This window comes from Macaca nemestrina, chromosome 17 (assembly GCF_043159975.1).
Source record: "Macaca nemestrina isolate mMacNem1 chromosome 17, mMacNem.hap1, whole genome shotgun sequence".
NCBI classification, from domain to species: Eukaryota; Metazoa; Chordata; class Mammalia; order Primates; family Cercopithecidae; genus Macaca; species Macaca nemestrina.
The window spans coordinates 50,312,866-50,333,454 of NC_092141.1; the positions used below are offsets into that span (position 1 = coordinate 50,312,866).

General features: G+C 39.9%; 1 protein-coding gene and 1 long non-coding RNA gene across 2 annotated transcripts in view; both read right to left on the reverse strand.

The window, feature by feature from the left end:
- The window catches only part of LOC139359599 (uncharacterized), a 39,458-nt gene extending 20,320 nt beyond the window's left edge, over positions 1 to 19,138 (reverse strand). The window contains exons 1-2 of the long non-coding RNA XR_011615696.1: positions 14,139 to 19,138; positions 1 to 13,318 (exon numbers count right to left, since the gene is read on the reverse strand). The exon at positions 1 to 13,318 is cut by the window's left edge and continues 20,320 nt beyond it. This is a non-coding gene — a long non-coding RNA (uncharacterized lncRNA). The remainder of the gene's footprint in view (positions 13,319 to 14,138) is intronic.
- Positions 1 to 20,589, reverse strand: part of LOC105476835 (protein phosphatase, Mg2+/Mn2+ dependent 1E) — a 223,638-nt gene that overhangs the window by 124,321 nt on the left and 78,728 nt on the right. The window lies entirely within an intron of this gene.

Consider the following 20,589-nt stretch of genomic DNA (forward strand, 5'->3'; position numbering starts at 1 on the left):
AACTTTACCTATATTATCTGCTTTGACAGACTAGTTTCCTGCAACTATTAAAATAATGGAAGTTTTATGAATTAATTTTTTTAAACCAAAGGTGGCTAGAGAATTGAATGATCTGCTGACATCATCTCTAATTTATTTATCTTTTTAAAATCGTCTGTTGTGTGCTGTTCCAGGAAGTTTCACTAGAGAGCTTCAAAGTAGAACTTTAGGTATTGTTTTCTGACGGCAAAAGAAAGCAGCAACATTTCACTGTTAAGCCTATAGGAAAAATTACTGCCTAAAAAAGGATTTGGATAGATAATAAAAATCCTTAATTTATGGCAAGTACTTTACTAAAAGCTGTTACATATTTTTTCATTTAATTCTCTCAGTAACCCTATTAACCTTACAGGTGACGAAACTGAAGCACAGAGAGGTTAAATAATTTTTCCCAAGATCAATCAACCAAGCAAGTAAAGGCAGAATTTAAACTCAGTCTGATAAAACTGCTACCCACATAGTACTGCCACTGAGCCATTATGCCCCAGGAAAACAAATTAAAACAAAGAAACAAACAAAAACCACTATGTTATTGTAGCAAACAAAATGAAACAAAAACAACCTCAGTGATTCAAAGTAAAAAAACAAAACAACAACAAAAAAACTTCCATTCAATGTGGACAACAGATTTAAAGTACTTTATCAATGTTACATTTTCTGAAATTAATAAATGTACTGTGGTTATGTAAAAGCATGTCCCTATTTTTAGGAAGTGTGTAGTGAAGTATTTAGGGATAATAGGGCATAGTGTATTTAACTTATTCTCAAATGGTTCAAATTATATATATATATATATATATATATATATGAATAAGCAGAGAGACAAAGTATAAAGCAAATGGGGCAAAAAATAGGTTAAACTGAGTAAAGAGTATACGGGTGTTCTCTGGACTATTGTTGCAACTTTTCTGTAAATTTAAAATTATTTCCAAATTTTTAATCTTAAAAAAACTTCCATATAGAGAAGAAAATTTCCCTATGGGGAAAATTACTATCATTACTGTATTAGTTTGCTAGGGCTGCAATAACAAAGTACCACAGACTGGGTGACTTAACAACAGAACATTTTCTCACAGTTCTGGAGATGAGAAGTGCCAGATCCAGATGTCATCAGGATCGATTTATTGAGGCCTCTATGTTTGGCTTATAAATTGCTATCTTTTCCCTCTGTCTTCATGTGGTCTTTTCTCTATTTGTGCCCTAATCTTTTCTTCTTGTAATGAGACCAGTCATAATGGATTAGGACTCACCTTAATGACTTCACTTAACGTTAATTACCTCCTTAAGGGTTCTATATCATTCTGAGGTGCTGGGGATTAAAACCTCAATATATGAATTTTGTGGAGACAATTCAGCCCATAACAATTACCATTCAGGTAATTTTCTCTTAATTGTTGGAAGACACAAAATGAACATATATCGTGACCAGCCTGACCAACATGGAGAAATCCTGTCTCTACTGAAAATATGAAATTAGCCAGGCGTGGTGGTGCATGCCTGTAGTCCCAGCTTCTAGGAGGGTGAGGCAGGAGAATTGCATGAACCCGGGAGGTGGGGACTGCAGTGAGCCAGATCGCACCATTGCATTACAGCCTGGGCAACAAGAGCAAAACTCCATCTCAAAAAAATAAAATAAATAAAATGAACACACATTACTAAACATTAGAATACAGAACTCAAGATTAATATTTTCCAGAGAATTATTAGCAAAATAAAAAAATATTTCACAATTACCACTTAAATGGAGTAAGTTTTTAGATACTGCGATATCTAAATACATACAAGTTCACAGATAACATATACCTCAAAAGTTTGATTTCACTGGAAATACCAAAGTTCAATTTCCATGACCATATTAAGTACATTATTGATTTTGGCTATTTGTTTATTCAGCATGCTATTCATAACAATTTTCCCTATATATCTTCTACATATTGCTTTGGTAAACCTGTATAGCAATAAACATCTAGTCTGTGTTGTCTAAAAGAATTCATACTGCACCATAGGAGAAGACTCACTGGGCTGGTACTAATGTCCATCAAGCAAGAATTAGTAACCAAAAAGATTAATTCTAAAGGACTCAGTAATACTGCAGATAATTTGCTTCATAAGCTGAGAAATGTAGGATGCTTTCTTACTATTGTGAACTAAAATTCATCTATAATTGAAATTTCTCTATATATTTAAAAAATTTATCTTTAAGGTCCTAACTTATAAGTAGGTCCTAAAACTTGCTACAAAATTTCTGGTCTGATAATTCCAACATCCCTGCCATATCTAGTTATGATACTTGCTCTCTCTCTTCAAACTGTGTTTTTGCCTTTTAGTATGTCTTGTAATTTTTCTTAATAGCCAGACATGATGTACTGGGTAAAAGGAATTGCTATAAATAGGCCTTTAGTAATGTGGTAGCAAGATGTGGAGGAAGGAAAAGCATTCTATAGTCCTATCATTAGGTTTCTGTCTTTCACTGAGCCTGTAACTCCAGACTGTGAACTTCATGTTGCTTCTCAGTCTACCCCACTCCTTAGCCCTTTGTTGGGGCAGGATGTATAGAGTGGGCTGGAGTTGGGTATGCAGCTTATCCCAGGTCAGTTAGGCTCTAACAAAACCCTAGCAGGTTAGATTCTATTTAATTAACTAGCTTCTCCTTAGGGGAGACCTTGTTAAGAAGAGCAAAGTGTTCTGGTGTATTTCCACATGGTTCCTTTTCCCCTTTCCCTTCCAGAAACACATGGGGATTTTTCTTTGATATTCACTGTGAGAATTTGATAGAGCTCTTGGAGGTAAAACTCACAAAAGTGTCAGAGCACCCATATGACTGGGTTCCCCTAAAGTTTTAACTCTCAGAGTTGTCTGCACTTGAGTTTCCAGGAATACATCAATTACAATTCAGATTTCCCTACCTTGATACTGGTACCTGCACAGGTTGCTACTTGTGGGTTTCTGCTTTACTAAGCTGTGATTCTCTATTTTCACCTGTTGGTATCTCCAATTTTGTGAGCAGCAGTTTGCCCTGTGACCTCATGTTATACCATTTTAAATAATTTATCTCACTTTGTTGAAAATCGTGAACCATGAGACAAAATACTAGAAACAGAATTCAGCAGCATATTAAAATAATTATACACCATGACTCAATGGGACTTATTCCTGAACTGTAAGGATGGCTCAACACATGAAAAATCAAACAATGTAATGCACCACATTAACAAAATGAAGGAAAAAACCCATATGATCATCTCAATTGATGTTTGACAAAATTCGAAAAACTCTGTAATGATAAAAACACTAAAAAAAACTAAGAATAGAAGGAAACTGCCTCACTATAATAAAAGTCATATATAAAAAAGCCACAAAAAGCACTACATTCGATGATGAAAAGACTAAAAGCTTTTCCTCTACGATTGGGAACAAGGCAAGGTTGCCTGCTTGTCTACTTCTATTCTACAGAGTGCTGGAAGTAATAGTCAGAGAAATTAGGCAAGAAAAAGAAGTAAAAGGCAACCAAATTAGTAAGAAAAAAGTAAAATTATCTCTTTACAGATAATATGATCCTATATGTAGAAAATCCTAAAGATTACAAACACACACACACGTTAGAACTAACAAATTCGGCCGGGTGTGGTGGCTCACACTTGTAATCCCAGCACTTTGGGAGGCCGAGGCGGGCGGATCACCTGAAGTTGAGAGTTCAAGACCAGCCTGACCAACATGGAGAAACCCCGTCTCTACTAAAAATACAAAATTAGCTGGGCATGGTGGCTCATGCCTGTAATCTCAGCTACTCGGGAGGCGGAGGCAGGAGAATCGCTTAAACCTGGGAGGCGAGGTTGTGGTGAGCAGAGATCATGCCATTGCACTCCAGCCTGGGCAACAAGAGTGAAACTCCGTCTTAAAAAAAAAAAACTAACAAATTCATCAAAGTGGCAGGATACAAAGTCAACACACAAAAATCAGTTGCATTTCTATTCACTAAATGTGAACAATCTGAAAAGGAAATTAAGAAAACAATTCTATTTATAGCAGCACCAAAAAGAATAAAATACTCAGGTATTAACCAGAGAAGCAATACAATGAAAACCACTACAACATTTTTGAAAGACATTAAAGAGGACATAAACAAAAGACATTCCATGTTCATGAATTGAAGGGGTTAATATTGTTCAGATGTCAATACTATCCAAAGTGATATGCTGATTTAATGCAATCTCTATCAATATCCAAATAATGGTTTTTGTAGAAATAGACAAACTCATTCTAATATTTATATGGAATTTCAAGGGACTCCAAATAGCCAAAATAATCCTGAAAAGGAAAAACAATGCTGGAGGAGTCACACTTCACATTTCTTTTCTTTTTTTGGGACGGAGTCTCACTCTGTCATCCAGGCTGGAATGCAGTGGTGCGATTTGGCTCACTGCAACCTCTGCCTTCCAGGTTCAAGTGATTCTAGTGCCTCAGCCTCCTGAGGAATAGCTGGGATTACAGACGTGTGCCATCATACCCAACTAATTTTTGTATTTTCAGTAGAGATGGCATTTCACCATGTTGGCCAGGCTGGTCTTAAACCCCTGACCTCAGGTGATCCACCCACCTCAGCCTCCCAAAGTGCTGGGATTACAGGGGTGAGCCACCATGCCTGGACACACTTTCTGATTTCAAAAGTTACTACAAAGCTACAGTAATCAAAGCAGAATAGTACTGACATAAAGACAGACACATACGTAGAACAACGAAATACAATAGGGAGTCCAGAAATGCATCCTTGCATATACGGTTAAGTGATTTTTGACAAGGGTGTCAAGACAATTCAGTGGAGAAAAAGACAGTCTTTTCAACAAACGGATCTGGGAAAACTGGATATCCACATGCAAAAGAATGAAATTGGACCTTACCTAATACTATATGCTAAAATTAACCCCAAATGGCTCCATGACCTAAATGTAATACCTAATACTATAAAATTATTATTTAAAAAAACATAAGAAAGAAGAAAGCAAAACCTTGGATGCAGCAATGCTTTCTTAGATATGACACCAAAGATACAGGCAACAACAAAAAAATAGACAAACTGGACTTTATGAAAATTTAAAAATTTTGTGCATCAAAAGACACTATCAACAGAGGAGAAAGACAACCCACAAAATCAGAGAACATATTTGCAAATCATATACATGACAAGGAGTTAATACAGAACTCAACAATATAAAAACCAAACCACCCGATTAAAAAGTGGGCAAATGACTTGAATAGACATTTCTCCAAAGAAGATATACAAATGGTAGGCTGAGCGTGGTGGCTCATGCCTGTAATCCCAGCACTTTGGGAGGCCAAGGCAGGCGAATCACAAGGTCAAGATATCAAGACCATCCTGGCCAACATGGTGAAACCCCATCTCTATTAAAAATATAAAAATTACCTGGGTGTGGTGGTATGCACCTGTAGTCCCAGGTACTCAGGAGGCTGAGCCAGGAGAATCGCTTGAACCCAGGAGGTGGAAGTTGCAGTGAGCCAAGATCATGCCACTGCACTCCAGCCTGGTGACAGAGTGAGACTCTGTCTCAAAAAAAAAAAAAAAGATGTACAAATGGTCATAAAGCACATTTAAAAAAAAGTTCAATATCACTAATCATTAGGAAAACACAAATCAAAATTATAATGAGGTACATACTAACTAGGATGGCTACTATCAGAAAAACAGAAAATAACAATCATTGGCAAGGATGTGGAGAAATCAGAACCCTGTGCACTGCTGAAAATGTAAAATAGGGGTTCCAAGATGACCAAATAGGAACAGCTCCAGGCTGCAGCTCCCAGCGTGAGCAACACAGAAGATGGGTGATTTCTGCATTTCCAACTGAGGTACTGGGTTCATCTCACTGGGGCTTATCAGACAGTAGGTGCAGCCCACAGAGCAGGACAGGGCATCGCCTCACCCAGGAAATGCATGGGGTCAGGGAATGCCCTTTCCTAGCAAAGGGAAGCCGTGGGGACACTCCCAGCCTAATACTGCGCTTTTCCAATGGCGTTAGCAAATGGCACACCAGGAGATCATATATCACGCCTAGCTTGGAGGGTCCCACGTGCATGGAGCCTCACCCACTGCAGCACAGCAGTCTGAGATTGAACTGCAAGGCAGCAGCAAGGCTGGGGGAGGGGTGTCCGCCACTGCTGAGGCTTGAGTAGGTAAACAAAGTGGTTGGGAAGTTTGACCTGGGTGGAGCCCACAATAGCTCAAGGAGGCCTGCCTGCCTCTATAGGCTCCACCTCTGGGGGCAGGGCATAGCTGAACAAAAGGCAGCAGAAACTTCTGTAGACTTAAACGTCCCTGTCTGACAGCTTTGAAGAGAGTAGTGGTTCTCCCAGCATGGAGTTTGAGATCTGAGAACAGACAGACTGCCTCCTCAAGTGGGTCCCTGACCCCTGAGTAGCCTAACTGGGAGACACCTCCCAGTAGGGGCCGACTGACACCTCATACAGCCGGGTGCCCCTCTGAGATGAAGCTTCCAGAGGAAGGATCAGGCAGCAACATCTGCCATTCTGCAATATTTGCTGTTCTGCAGCCTCCGCTGATGATACCCAGACAAACAGGGTCTGGAGTGGACCTCCAGCAAACTCCAACAGACCTGCAACTGAGGGTTCTGACTGTTAGAAGGAAAACTAACAGAAAGGACATCCACACCAAAACCCCATCTGTACATCACCATCGTCAAAGACCAAAGGTAGATAAAATCACAAAGATGGGGAGAAACCAGAGCAGAAAAGCTGAAAATTCTAAAAATCAGAGTGCCTCTTCTCCTCCAAAGGAACGCAGCTCCTCACCAGCAACAGAACAAAGCTGGACGGAGAATGACTTTGACAAGTTAAGAGAGGAAGGCTTCAGATGATTGGTAATAACAAACTACTCTGAGCTAAAGGAGGATGTTTGAACCCATCGCGAAGAAGCTAAAAACCTTGAAAAAAGATTAGATGAATAGCTAACTAGAATAAACAGTGTAGAGAAGTCCTTAAATGACCTGATGGAGCTGAAAACCATGGCACGAGAACTACGTGATGAATGCACAAGCTTCAGTAGCTGATTTGATCAAGTGGAAGAAACGGTATCAGTGATTGAAGATCAAATGAATGAAATGAAGCAAGAAGTTTAGAGAAAAAACAGTAAAAAGAAATGAACAAAGCCTCCAAGAAATATAGGACTACATGAAAAGACCAAATCTACGTCTGATTGGTGTACCTGAAAGTGATGGGGAGAATGGAACCAAGTTGGAAAACACTCTTCAGGATATTATCCAGGAATACTTCCCCAACCTAGCGAGGCAGGCCAACATTCAAATTCAGGAAATACAGAGAATGCCACAAAGATAATCCTTGAGAAGAGCAACTCTGAGACACATAATTGTCAGATTTACCAAAGTTGATATGAAGGAAAACATGTTAAGGGCAGCCAGAGAGAAAGATTGGGTTACCCACAAAGGGAAGCCCATCAGACTAACAGCGGATCTCTTGGCAGAAACTCTCCAAGCCAGAAGAGAGTAGGGGCCAATATTCAACATTCTTAAAGAAAAGAATTTTCGCCGGGCGCGGTGGCTCACGCCTGTAATCCCAGCACTTTGGGAGGCCGAGGCGGGCGGATCACAAGGTCAGGAGATCGAGACCACGGTGAAACCCCGTCTCTACTAAAAATACAAAAAATTAGCCGGGCGCGGTTGTGGGCGCCTGTAGTCCCAGCTACTCGGGAGGCTGAGGCAGGAGAATGGCGTGAACCCGGGAGGCGGAGCTTGCAGTGAGCCAAGATCGCGCCACTGCACTCCAGCCTGGGCGACAGAGCGAGACTCCGTCTCAAAAAAAAAAAAAAAAAAAAAAAAAGAAAAGAATTTTCAACCTGGAATTTCATATCCAGCCAAACTAAGCTTCCTAAGTGAAGGAAAAATAAAATTATTTACAGACAAACAAATGCTGAGAGATTTTGTCACCACCAGACCTGCCTTACAAGAGCTCCTGAAGGAAGCAGTAAACATGGAAAGGAACAACCAGTACCAGCCACCACAAAAATATGCCAAATTGTAAAGATCATCAATGTGAGGAAGAAACTGCATCAACTAACGAGCAAAATATCCAGCTAACATCATAATGACAGGATCAACTTCACACATAATGATATTAACCTTAAATGTAAATGGGCTAAATGCTCCAATTAAAAGACACAGAGTGGCAAAATGGATAAAGAGTCAAGACCCATCAGTGTGCTGTATTCAGGAGACCCATCTCACATGCAGAGACACACATAGGCTCAAAATAAAGGGATGGAGGAAGATCTACCAAGCAAATGGAAAACAAAACAAAACAAAAAAGCAGGGGTTGCAATCCTAGTCTCTAATAAAACAGACTTTAAACCAACAAAGATCAAAAGAGACAAAGAAGGCCATTACATAATGGTAAAGGGATCAATTCAACAAGAAGAGCTAACTATCCTAAATATATATGCACCTAATACAGAAGCACCCAGATTCATAAAGCAAGTCCTTGGAGACCTACAAAGAGACTTAGACTCCCACAGAATAATAATGGGAGACTCTAACACCCCACTGTCAACATTAGACAGATCAACGAGACAGAAAGTTAACACGGATATCCAGAAATTGAACTCAGCTCTGCACCAAGCAGACCTAAAAGACATCTACAGAACTCTCCACCCCAAATCAACAGAATATACACTCTTCTCAGCACCACATCACACTTATTCCAAAATTGACCACATAGTTGGAAGTAAAGCACTCCTCAGCAAATGTAAAAGAACAGAAATTATAACAAACTGTCTTTCAGACCACAGTGCAATCAAACTAGAACTCAGGATTAAGAAACTCCCTCAAGGCCGGGCGCGGTGGCTCAAGCCTGTAATCCCAGCACTTTGGGAGGCCGAGACGGGCGGATCATGAGGTCAGGAGATCGAAACCATCCTGGCTAACACGGTGAAACCCCGTCTCTACTAAAAAATACAAAAAAAACTAGCCGGGCGTGGTGGCGGGCACCTGTAGTCCCAGCTACTTGGGAGGCTGAGGCAGGAGAATGGCGTAAACCCGGGAGGCGGAGCTTGCAGTGAGCTGAGATCCGGCCACTGCACTCCAGCCTGGGTGACAGAGCAAGACTCCGTCTCAAAAAAAAAAAAAGAAACTCCCTCAAAACCACTCAACTACATGGAAACTGAACAGCCTGCTCCTGAATGACTACTGGGTACATAACGAAATGAAGGCAGAAATAAAGATGTTCTTTGAAACCAATGAGAACAAAGACACAACATACCAGAGTATCTGGCACACATTTAAAGCAGTGTGTAGAGGGAAATTTATAGCACTAAATGCCCACAAGAGAAAGCAGGAAAGATCTAAAATTGACACCCTAACATCACAATTAAAAGAACTAGAGAAGCAACAGCAAACACATTCAAAAGCTAGCAGAAGGCAAGAAATAACTAAGATCAGAGCAGGACTGAAGGAGATAGAGACACAAAAAACCCTTCAAAAAATCAATGAATCCAGGAGCTGGTTTTTAAAAAGATCAACAAAATTTACAGACTGCTAGTAAGACTAATGAAGAAAAGAGAGAAGAATCAAATAGACGCAATAAAAAATAATAAAGGGGATATCACCACCAATCCCACAGAAATACAAACTACCATCGGAGAATACTGTAAACACCTCTATGCAAATAATCTAGAAGAAATGGGTAAATTCCTGGACACATACACCCTCCCAAGACTAAACCAGGAAGAAGCTGAATCCCTGAATAGACCAATACAGGTTCTGAAATTGAGGCAATAATTAATAGCCTACCAACCAAAAAAAGTCCAGGACCAGACGGATTCACAGCCGAATTCTACCAGAGGTACAAACAGGAGCTGGTACCATTCCTTCTGAAACTATTCCAATCAATAGAAAAAGAGGGAATCCTCCCTAATTCATTTTATGAGGCCAACATCATCCTGATACCAAAGCCTGGCAGAGACACAACAAAAAATGTTAGACAATATTCCTGATGAACATCAATGCAAAAATCCTCAATAAAATACTGGCAAACTGAATCCAGAAGCACATCAAAAAGCTTATCCACCATGATCAAGTGGGCTTCATCCCTGGGATGCAAGGCTGGTTCAACATACGCAAATCAATAAACGTAATCCATCACATAAACAGAACCAAAGACAAAAACCACATGATTGGCCAGGCGCAGTGGCTCAAGCCTGTAACCCCAGCACTTTGGGAGGCCGAGACGGGCGGATCATGAGTTCAGGAGATCAAGACCATCCTGGCTAACACGGTGAAACCCCATCTCTACTAAAAAATACAAAAAACTAGCTGGGCGAGGTGGCGGGTGCCTGTAGTCCCAGCTACTCGGGAGGCTGAGGAGAATGGCGGGAACCCGGGAGGCAGAGTTTGCAGTGAGCTGAGATCCGGCCACAGCACTCCAGCCTGGGCGACAGAGCGAGACTCCGTCTCAAAAAAAAAAAACAAAAAAAAACAAAAAAAAAACAAAAAAACCCCACATGATTATCTCAATACACACAGAAAAGACCTTTGACAAAATTCAACAGCCCTTCATGCTAAAAACTCTCAATAAGCTAGGTATTGGTGGGATGTATCTCAAAATAATAAGAGCTATTTATAACAAACCCACAGCCAGTATCATACTGAATGGGCAAAAAATGGAAGCATTCCCTTTGAAAACTTGCACAAGACAGGGATGCCCTCTCTCACCACTCCTATTCAACATAGTGTTAGAAGTTCTGGCCAGGGCAATCAGGCAAGAGAAAGAAACAAAGGGTATTTGATTAGGAAAAGAGGAAGTCAAATTGTCCTGTTTGCTGATGACATGATTGTATATTTAGAAAATCCCATCGTCTCAGCCCAGAACCTTCTTAAGCTGATAAGCAACTTCAGCAAAGTCTCAGCATACAAAATCAATGTGCAAAAATCACAAGCATTCCTATACATCAATAACAGAGAGCCAAATCATGAGTGAGCTCCAATTCACAACTGCTTCAAAGAGAATAAAATACCTAGGAATCCAACTTACAAGGGATGTGAAGGACCTCTTCAAGGAGAACTACAAACCACTGCTCAACGAAATAAAAGAGGATACAAACAAATGGAAGAACATTCCATGCTCATGGATAGGAAGAATCAATATTGTGAAAATGGCCATACAGCCCAAGGTAATTTATAGATTCAATGCCATACCCATTAAGCTACCAATGACTTTCTTCACAGAATTGGAAAAAACTACTTAAAATTCATATGGAAACAAGAAAGAGCTCACATTGCCAAGACAATCCTAAGCCAAAAGAACAAAGCTGGAGGCATCATGCTACCTGACTTCAAACTATACTACAAGGCTACAGTAACCAAAATAGCATGGTATTGGTCAGAGGTATAGACCAATGGAACAGAATAGAGCCCTCAGAAATAATACCACACATCTACAACCATCTGATCTTTGACAAACCCGAGAGAAACAAGAAATGGGGAAAGGATTCCCTATTTAATAAATGGTGCTGGGAAAATTGGCTAGCCATATGTAGAAAGCTGAAACCAGATCCCTTCCTTACACCTTATACAAAAATTAATTCAAGATGGATTAAAGGCTTAAAGGTTAGACCTAAAACCATAAAAAGCCTAGAAGAAAATCTAGGCAATACCATTCAGGCCATAGGCATGGGCAAGGACTTCATGACTAAAACACCAAAAGCAATGGCAACAAAAGCCAAAACAGACAAATGGGATCTAATTAAACTAAAGAGCTTTGCACAGCAAAAGAAACTACCACCAGAGTGAATAGGCAACCTACAGAATGGGAGAAAATTTTTATAATCTACCCATCTGACAAAGGGCTAATATCCAGAATCTACAAAGAACTGAAACAAATTTACAAGAAAAAAACAAACCCCATCAAAAAGTGGGCAAAGGATATGAACAGACACTTTTCAAAAGAAGACATTTATGCAGCCAACAGACACATGAAAAAACGCTCATCATCACTGGCCATCAGAGAAATGCAAAGCAAAACCACAATGAGATACCATCTCACACCAGTTAGAATGGCGATCATTAAAAAGTCAGGAAACTACAGGTGCTGGAGATGATGTGGAGAAATAGGAACGCTTTTACACTGCTGGTGGGACTGTAAACTAGTTCAACCATCATGGAAGACTGTGTGCCAATTCCTCAAGGATCTAGAACTAGAAATACCATTTGACCCAGCAATCCCATTACTGGGCATATACCCAAAGGATTATAAATCATGCTGCTATAAAGGCACATGCACATGTATGTTTATTGTGGGACTATTCACAACAGCAAAGACTTGGAACCAACCCAAATGTCCATCAATGATATAGACCGGATTAAGAAAATGTGGCACATATATACCATGGAAACTATGCAGTCATAAAAAAGGATGAGTTCATGTCCTTTATAGGGACATGGATGAAGCTGGAAACCATCATTCTGAGGAAACTATCACAAGGACAGAAAACCAAACACTGCATATTCTCACTCATAGGTGGGAACTGAACAGTGAAAACACTTGGACACAGGTTGGGGAACATCATACACCAGGGCCTGTCATAGGGTGGGGGGAGGTGGGAAGGATAGCATTAGGAGATATACCTAATGTAAATGACAAGTTAACGGGTGCAGCACACCAACATGGCACATGTATACATATGTAACAAACCTGCATGCTGTGCACATGTACCCTAGAACTTAAATTATAATAATAGAAAAAAGAAAAGAAAATGTAAAATAGTACAGCCACTGTGGAAACAGTTTCCTCAAAGAGTTAAAAATAGAATTAGCAAATGACCCAGCAATTCTATGGGTATACACTCAAAAGAATTGGGTCCCAAAGAGATACTTATACATTTATAATCATAACATTTGTTATCATAGCAGCATTATTCACAGTAGCTAAAACATGGAAACAACCCAGGTATCAATTGACTGATGAATGGATAAGCAAAATGTGGTACATATATACAACAGAATATTATTCAGCCTTAAAAAGGAAATAAATTTTGGCCGGGCACGGTGGCTCACGCCTGTAATACCAACACTTTGGGAGGCCGAGGTCAGCAGATCACCTGAGGTCAGGAGTTCGAGACCAGCCTGGCCAACACGGAGAAACCCCATCTCTACTAAAATTACAAAAGTTAGCTAGGTGTGATAGCGCACACCTGTAGTCCCAGTTACTCGGGAGGCTGAGCTAGGAGAATCGCATGAACCTGGGAGGAGGAGCTTGCAGTGAGCCAAGATCGCGCCACTGCATTCCACCCTAGCAACAGAGTGAGACTCTGTCTCAAAAACAAACAAACAAACAAAAATAAATAAATTCTAATATATGCCACAATATGAGTGAACCTTGATGAGGACATCATGTTAACTGAAATAAACTGGTCACAAAAAGATAAATACTGTATAATTCCACTTAAATTAGTTATTTATTGTAGTCAAAATCATAGAGTCAAAAAGCAGAATGATGGTTGCCAGGGGTTAGGAGGAGAAAGGAATGAGAAGTTACTGTTTAATTGATAGAAAGTTTCAGTTTTGCAAAATGAAAAGAGTTCTGGAGATGAATGGTGGTGATAGTTGTGCAATAATATTAATGTACTTAATACCTTAATACCAATAAATTGTATACTTAAAAATGGGTAAGACAGAACTTTTTTTTTTTTTTTTTTTTTTTTTTTTTTTTTTTTTTTGAGACGGAGTCTCACGCTGTTGCCCAGGCTGGAGTGCAGTGGCGCGATCTCGGCTCACTGCAAGCTCCACCTCCCGGGTTCCCGCCATTCTCCTGCCTCAGCCTCCTGAGTAGCTGGGACTACAGGCGCCCGCCACCACGCCCGGCTAATTTTTTGTATTTTTAGTAGAGACGGGGTTTCACTGTGGTCTCGATCTCCTGACCTTGTGATCCGCCCGCCTCGGCCTCCCAAAGTGCTGGGATTACAGGCTTGAGCCACCGCGCCCGGCCTAGACAGAACATTTTGTTATGTATATTTTACCACAATAAAAGAAACTGAAAAAAAAAAAAAAAAACCCATGAACCATGAACAGAATAATAGAGGAATGAATCTGTAAAAGTAAATCCACTTGCTAGGTTGCTATATGTTACCCCTGGTTCCTTCCTGAAAATACTAATTGATGATTACAACAATATATCCAAATATTTACAATGTCAGAAATTTCCAGCAAATGTAGACTTGGTCACACATTTCCCATAAGTGATTAGCAACACTGTTAAGACTGGGCATTCAGACACAGGTAGAGCTTACTCTAATGGAGGAAAGTGACTGCAATTCCCAGACTGCAATACTATATGCAATATATATGAGAAGCCAGTGCCATTATCTAATGAAAATAACACTCAATAATACTTGAATAAAAGGTTATCGACAGAAATATTTTAACTTTAAAAATTTGGTCTCTATGTCTCTTTAGTCTCTTAGTTCAAAACAAATTTTCTGTAAGCTCTTGTGATGTTCTTTGCTAGAAGACTGCTAGATTTCTTATTAGGGTACAAATACAATAGCAATCATGTTTTTACAAAAGTCTACTACTCTAAAGATTGATTGCTTATATCTTTCTCCATGCAGTTTTATAAAATATATTGCCTCTACAAAAGACTCTAGGTAGAAGTAAGACTCAACCGTGAAATTCCATTAACACATTTTCATGGAAATAATTAGTTTAGTGACAACCTTCCAAAGCCCCATGTAGGGAGGTGGTAAATTGTCTTTGAACGCCCACCTCGGCTATTTACACTTGCCATTAATGAGGGAAACAGTCACTATTTCTTTACAAACTAAGTAAGAGGCTGAAGAATGTACTCATAAAATCCAGCAGTCACACAATGTATATTATATTATTCTAGATAGTTTTTAATCTCTTCTGAAAAGTTATCCCTTTATATCATTTTTAATCTGTAAGCATTATGTTCTCTTCTTTATTATAATTTTATTTTCTTCCTTTTACTGTTACCTTTATTATTCACTTTCACACCCATTTTAAATATAAATTACAATTAGCTATTGTATTTTTTATACCAGAAATCCTTGGTAACTTTTAAAATCAACTCATCATATTAGAAAATCTTCACAATAAATTCAGATAATAATTCAATATATTTGTAAATATTTATCATGTTTGCTTTTAATCTTTGTAATAAGTGAAATTCTCTAATATCCCAGGACCTCCAGTCCTTCAGTAAAATGACAGTTGAAATACATTTCTCAAAAAATAGTATTATAATTCTTAAGAACTTAATTCCCAAAATAATATATCTCTGTATTTAACTCTATATGACGTATAGAAAGGTATGTGACAAAATTATAATGCTCTGCCTAAAGACTTGCAAAGCATACTCTGTACCCTCCTTTGAAGGTCAGATACTTGTTTACATTGTATGTTTAGGGGATCCCATTTATGACAAATCACTTTTTCATACGTCATTTCCCCTACAACCATTGTTTCACAATTTTTTTTCTTTTTTTTTTTTTTTTTGAGACAGAGTCTAGCTCTGTGCCCAGGCTGGAGTGCACTGGCATGATCATGGCTCAGTGCATCCTCAACCTTCAGGGCTCAGTTGATCCTCCCATCTCAACCTCCTGAGCAGCTGGGACTCTAGGCACACACCACCACGCCCAGCTAAATTATGCATATATATATATTATATATATACACACATATATATTATATATATACACATTTTTATTATTTTTTTAGACACAGAGTTTCACCATGTTGCCCAGGTTTGTCTCAGATTCGTGGGCTCAAGCAATCCGCTTGCCTCGGCCTCCCAAAGTGCTAGGATTACAGGTGTGAGCCACTGTGCCCAACCTTATTCTACAGTTTTATTTTTATTTTTTAGACAGGGTCTCTCTCTGTCGCCCAGGCTAAGTGGTGCGATCTCGGCTCACTGCAACCTCTACCTCCCGGGTTCAAGCAATTCTCCTGCCTCAGCCTTCCGAGTATAGCTGGGACTACAGATGTGCACCACCAAGCCCAGTTAGTTTTTTATTTTAAATTTTATTTATTTATTTATTTATTTTGAGAGGGAGTCTCGCTCTGTCGCCCAGGCTGGAGAGCAATGGCGCAATCGCAGCTCACTGCAAGCTCCGCCTCCCAGGTTCACGCCATTCTCCTGCCTCCCAGGTTCACGCCTCCCAGGTTCTCCACCTCCCAGGTTCACGCCATTCTCCATCCTGGGACTACAGGCGCCTGCCACCATGCCCAACTAATTTTTTCTGTGTTTTTAGTAGACAGTTTCACCGTGTAGCCAGGATGGTCTCGATCTTCTGACCTTGTGATCCGCCTGCCTCGGCCTCCCAAAGTGCTAGGATTACAGGCGGGAGTCACTGCACTTGGCCTGTTCTACAGTTTTTAAAATTATAATTATTTTTAAAATCAAAACATTCTAAATAGTTTTTTGTTTTGTTTTGTTTTTGTTTTTTTGAGACAGAGTTTTTGCTCTTGTTGCCCAGGCTGGAGTGCAATGGTGCGATCTCGGCTCGCTGCAACCTCCACCCCCAAGAGTCAAGAGATTCTTCTGCCTCAGACTCCGGAGTAGCTAGGATTACAGGCATGCACCACCAAACCTGGCTAATTTTGTATTTTCAATAGAGACGGGGTTTCACCATGTTGATCAGGCTGGTCTCAAACTTTTGACCTCAAGTGATCCACCTGCCTTGGCTTCCCAAAGTGCTGGGATTACAGGCATGAGCCACTGCGCCTGGCAAATGGGTTTTTGATTTACAAATTGAGCAGATAGTATAGCATTTTCATATACCCCCCAACATACACACACATTTTCCATTTTCCCCTATTATTAACAGCTTACGTTAGTATGGCTCACTCATTACAATTAATGAATGAATACTGAAAAGTTATTATTAACTGGTCCATAGTTTGATTTCCTTAGTTTTTACTTAACGTCCTTTTTCTGTTCCAATATCCCATTCAGGATGCCTCTATATTACGTTTACTTGTCGCGTCTCCTTAGTTATCTCTTAGCTGTGACTGTTTCTCAGACTCTCTTTTTGAGGATCTTGACAGTTTTAAAGAGTTCTGGTCAGGTATACTGTAGGATGGCCCTCTATTAGAATTTATTTTTCTCAGGCCGGACATGGTGGCTCACGGCTGTAGTCCCAGTACTTTGGGAGGCCAAGGTGGGTGGATCACTTAAGGTCAGGAGTTTGAGACCAGCCTACCCAACATGGGGAAGCCCCGTCTCTATTAAAAATACAAAAATTGGCAGGCACGGCCGCTCATGCCTGTAATCTCAGCACTTTGGGAGGCCGAGGAGGGCGGATCACGAGGTCAGGAGTTCAAGACCAGCCTGGCCAATATGGTGAAACCCCATCTTTACTAAAAAATAGAAAAATTAGCCAGGCGTGGTGGCGCACATCTGTAGTTCTAGCTACTCAGGAGGCTGAGGCAGGAGAATCGCTTGAACCCAGGAGGCAAAGGCTGCAGTAAGCCGAGGTCATGCCACTGCACTCCAGCCTGGGCAACAGAGTTAAGACTCTGTCTCAAAACAAAAAACAAATCAACAAACAAACAAACACAAACATTAGCTGGTTACGGTGGCGTGCACCTGTAATCCCAGCTACTCGGGAGGCTGAGGCAGGAGAATTGTTTGAACCTGGGAGGTGGAGGCTGCGGTGAGTCAAGGTTGTACCACTGAACTGCACTCCAGTCTGGGTGACAAAGCAAGACTCTGCCTCAAAAAAAAAAAAAAAAAAGAATTTGTTTTTCTCATGGTTAGATTGGTGTTATAGACTTTTGTGACAAAGATCACAGAGATAAATTGCCATTTTAAAGTGCCATTTTTCATCATAGCATATTGAGGGTATATATGATATCAACATGATTTATGTCTGTTTATATTGACCATGATCACTTGGTTTGAAGGTGTGTTTGTCAGGTCTCTCCCATCAAGTTATTTCTTTCCTCCCATTCCCCACTTTTCATAAGGGACTCTTCAGAAGGAAGTCACTATGCACAGTGCACACTTAAGAAGTGGGGAATTATGCTCCCTGTCCTTAGGATGGAGTATCTACATAATTTAATTAGCATTATTCCATACGGAAAGATTTGTCTATTCACTTCCATTTATTAATGTATCCAATTATTTATATATCAGTATGAACTCATTGTGGAGTCCTGATAAGTTAGCAACAACAAGGGGGGTGCCCCAGGGTGGAGGAGAACAATTGTTCTGAGAAACAGCTAACTACAAACACCCTGTTTGCACAATATCCTGTTCCCAAATAACTCGTTCTACATGTAGTCCCTCCAGCTCCATCCTATAAAACTTTCCTCCAGCCCCGCCTCTTTGCAGGCAGCTTCTTCTCTGCTGTGCTGCCCAGTGCTTCCTTGCAATATACTTTCTCTCTAATACACTTACTTTCTTTAACTCACGGCTGTTTCAGCAAATTATTTTACCACCAATGACGCTGGCCCAAATTAGCTGCAACCCACCACAATCATGAATATTTACGTTATACTTCAGGTTATAATACAATAGTATGGTATTCATTCATTTATTTTGCTCAAATATTTCTAAATTTTCCCATTGGGTGCTCTTTCATTTGGCTTCTTTTATATACCTCTCACAGTGATTTTTTTTTTTTTCTTTAGCACTTTCTTACTTTCTGCCACTACAAGATGCCCAGGCTGGTTTTGTACATTTTCTACCCCATCCCTGGAATCAGCCATTTCTCCAAGGAGTCCTGGTTACTCTTACTGAAGAATCATATTAGAAACCAAGATCTGAGCACTAGGTGTACTTGTTACTACTGAATTGGTCTGGCTTTTGCCCTTGGCTCCAGGGGTGTATTCTCTAAGCCCCTATAATGCCTAACTGAAAAGTGGGTCCTTGTGAACCTGGGAGCTTTAGGCCATGCCAGATAGCCTATCCTAACAATGTAATTAATGGTGGAGGTTTTGAGCCATGTGGTATCTGTAACAAAAAACAGCCATGTGAGTGGTCAATCACGTCTATGTGACCAAGCCCCAACAAAAACTCTGGACACCAGGGCTTGATGATCTTACCTGGTTGGTAATACTTCTAGCGTGTTGTCACAAATTGTTGCTGGGGGAAGTTACCACTGTCTATTACTCCACGAGGAGAAGAAACTGGAAGCTTCACATGAGGAATTCTCCTGTACTCTTCTCCCCTTGGCTGGTTTTATTATCCTTTTACTGTAATAAACCATAACTGTAAATATAACAGCTTTCAGTGAGTTCTGTGAGTACTTCTAGGGAATTATTCAACCTGAGGGTGATCTTGGGGACCCCTAAACTTACAATTGGAGTCAAAAGTGGTGGTGGTGTTGTAAACTTCCAAACTTTATAGTATGTATATACTAACTTCTGCACATACCCATCTATAAAAATTTCCACATGCAACTATCTAACTATATATGAGCTCTTGTAGTACCTTCAATGCTAATCCATTACCATGGGTCATTCTAGCTTCCTCCCTTGTTGATCTGTAAAATTTCCACTTCAACAGTGAGAAACCTGGCTCCCACTATCTGCTGTCTATTTTCTTAGTTGTTCAATGTTAGTGTACAAGTATAGCAATAATGCATTTATTAACCTATAAACCCATGCAAAAAAATTGTATCAACTTGAGTAAGTACTCTTATACAGTTCCTTTAGCCTTTAGTTTTACAGACTCCAGTCATTTTCAAAGTTATGGGAGCACTTTTCTCCCCATCCGTTTCGGTGAGGTTGTTTCATATATTTGTAATATAGTTAGATGCTCTTGTCACAGTCTGCTTTCTTTCCCAAATCCCATGACCTCCTGAATTATATTATTTTTTCTTAAAAATTTTTTTTTCTTTTTTTAGAGACAAGGTCTTGCCATGTTGCTGGACTTGAACTCAAGTCCCAAGCTGGACTTGAACTCTTGGACTCAAGTGATCTTCTTACCTCAGCCTCCCAAGTAGCTGGGATTGCAGGCACAAGCCACCATGCCTACCTCCGACAGCTATTGTTAAATTTGTACACACTGAGGTTGACTTTTTGTGCTGTAAAGTTCTACAGACTTTAACAAATGCATAATATCATGTATCCATCATTACAGTGCATACAGAATAGTTTCACCACCCTAAAATGCCACTCTGCTTCACCTATTCATCCCTCCCTTACTACTCTCCACAACCCCTGACAACCACTGATCTTTTTACTGCCATCATAATTTTCCTCCTCCAGAATGTTATATAATTGGAATTGTTAGAGTATATAGGTTTTTCAATTACTTAACAATATGCATCTATGTTTTCTCCATGTCTGTTCCTGGTTTAATATCTCCTTTCTTTTGATCACTTAATAACATTCCATTGTATGAATGTACCACAATAGTTTGGTCATCCATTCGCCTATTGAGGGACAATTTATTGCGTCCAGTTTGGGTGCAGTTATGAATAAAGCTGCTGTAAACATTCCTTTGCAGGTTTCTGTGTGGACTTAAGTTTACAACTCAACTGGG